The following is a 2,500-nucleotide window of genomic DNA, read 5'->3' on the forward strand; positions in this document are numbered from 1 at the left end:
GAACCGATACAAGTCGGGCCCCTCTTTTAGAGATGCTCGTCGGGGTAACCCAAAAGGACCCGGAGACGCCGTCGGGAGATCGGGGAAGAGTTTTCTTTTCTGCATGAGCGTTCGAGTTCCCTGGAATCCTCTAGCAGGGAGATAGGGTTTGGAACGCGAAGAGCACCGCAGTTGCGGCGGTGTCCCGATCTTCCCCTCGGACCTTGAAAATCCGGGAGAGGGCCACGTGGAGGTGTCGCGCCGGTTCGTACCCATATCCGCAGCAGGTCTCCAAGGTGAAGAGCCTCTAGTCGATAGAATAATGTAGGTAAGGGAAGTCGGCAAATTGGATCCGTAACTTCGGGATAAGGATTGGCTCTGAGGATCGGGGCGTGTCGGGCTTGGTCGGGAAGTGGGTCAGCGCTAACGTGCCGGGCCTGGGCGAGGTGAGTGCCGTAGGGGTGCCGGTAAGTGCGGGCGTTTAGCGCGGGCGTGGTCTGCTCTCGCCGTTGGTCGGCCTCGTGCTGGCCGGCGGTGCAGGATGCGCGCGCCTGCGCGGCGTTCGCGCCCCGGTGCTTCAACCTGCGTGCAGGATCCGAGCTCGGTCCCGTGCCTTGGCCTCCCACGGATCTTCCTTGCTGCGAGGCCGCGTCCGCCTTAGCGTGCTCCTCCGGGGGCGCGCGGGTGCGCGGATTCTCTTCGGCCGCCATTCAACGATCAACTCAGAACTGGCACGGACTGGGGGAATCCGACTGTCTAATTAAAACAAAGCATTGCGATGGCCCTAGCGGGTGTTGACGCAATGTGATTTCTGCCCAGTGCTCTGAATGTCAACGTGAAGAAATTCAAGCAAGCGCGGGTAAACGGCGGGAGTAACTATGACTCTCTTGGGGGCAGTAACCAAAGAATAAGTGGTGGCCCTTCCGCTGAAGGTGCCACCCCAACTCCCCCAGCACCTAGCCGGCCAACCGGCCGTGCCGAAAATCTTGTACCTTTTGCAGCTGTATACGCCTGTAGTGAGTGCCACCGCAGCTTCACCACCAAGAATGGTCTCGGGGTCCATCGCCGCCGCCAACATCTTGCGGCCGCCAACGCGGAGATCGTGACGGAGAGGCATCGCGCGAGGTGGACGGAGGAAGAAGTCCTGTCGCTCGCCAAGGCGGAGGCCGAATTGTTCCTTGAGAGGGACGCCCGGTTCTTCTTTGTTAATCAAGAGCTCATCAGGATGTTCCCCGACCGAACGCTTGAGGCAATCAAGTGCCGACGGCGGCAAGCTGCCCACAAGCAGCTTGTCCGCCAGTTCATGGAGGCGCTTGAGATCGGTCGGGGGGAAGAGCCGGCGTCCCGCCGGGGAGCAGCGAGCCCGCCGCCTGACGCGGGCGAGGCCGCTGCGCCGCCCGTCGACGCAGCCGAGGACTTCGCGGCCGACACCACCGGGCCGCCGCCGGAGGGGCCGACTGACGCCGCCATCTGGGAGCATCTGGCGGGGCTACCTGCTTCCGCCCAGCGTTTCTCTGCCCTGGATCGAGTCATAGGTCTGGGGCGGGGCACGCCGCCCGATGTCATCCTGGGCATGCTCCCGGATGCCCTTGCGTCGGTCGGGTCCAGAGGGGAGAGATCGATCACCAGGACACAGCGGCCGCGCCAACCATCGAAGCGGCCGCCTGCCGCGCCGCCGACGCAGAAGCGCAAGCGGCGCCGCTGGGAATACGCAAGAACGCAGGATGCCTTCCGACGGTCGCGTGCACGTTGCGTGCGCGGCCTCTTGGATGGCACCCTGCTCCAGCCGCCACCTGCCATCCCTGGTCTGCTGGACTTCTGGGCGGACCTCTTCACTAAGAAGCCCGTCTCCACTGCGGGCTTCATCCGTGACCGCCTCCTCCCGCACTCGGAGCCTGTCGCTCTTTAGTGCCTATGGGGGCCGGTCACACATGAGGAGGTCGCCGCCGCGTTGCCGCCCAGGGGATCAGCAGCTGGGCCTGACGGCCTTACCCCAGCGGAGTTGCGGCGCCTGCCGCATGAAGTCCTGGTGAAAGTGATGAATCTCTTCCTTCTGGCCCGCGCCCTTCCGGAACGCCTGCTTCGCGCGCGGACGTCCCTTCTCCCGAAAACGGCTGCACCAACATCCCCCGCTGACTTTCGCCCCATTACGGTCTGCTCGGTGTTGGCGCGGACCTTTCACAAGGTTCTCGCGTCACGCCTGATGCGCGCTTGTGCTGTGGACGAACGTCAGCGGGCATTCATCCCTCGGGATGGGATGTTGGAAAATACTTTCATCTTGGACACTGCTCTCACCGACGCAGTCCGCTCCTGCCGCTCTGTCTTTGTGGCATCGATCGACGTATCGAAGGCATTCGATTCGGTGGATCATGCTGCCCTTCGCCCCGTGCTGAAGGCGCATGGCCTACCGGATTGCTTTGTCGAGTATGTCGAGCGGTGCTACGAGGGCAGCACGACAGTGATAGCGGACGGCGCCGGCGTGGGCGTGTCTGTGCAGCCAGCACGGGGCGTTCGCCAGGGC

General features: G+C 63.5%; 1 pseudogene; it reads left to right on the forward strand.

Annotated features, from left to right (window-relative positions):
* LOC126444848 (large subunit ribosomal RNA) overlaps positions 1–2,500 on the forward strand; it is a 7,687-nt pseudogene that overhangs the window by 2,013 nt on the left and 3,174 nt on the right.

This window comes from Schistocerca serialis, unplaced genomic scaffold (genome assembly GCF_023864345.2).
Source record: "Schistocerca serialis cubense isolate TAMUIC-IGC-003099 unplaced genomic scaffold, iqSchSeri2.2 HiC_scaffold_303, whole genome shotgun sequence".
Taxonomy (NCBI): domain Eukaryota; kingdom Metazoa; phylum Arthropoda; class Insecta; order Orthoptera; family Acrididae; genus Schistocerca; species Schistocerca serialis.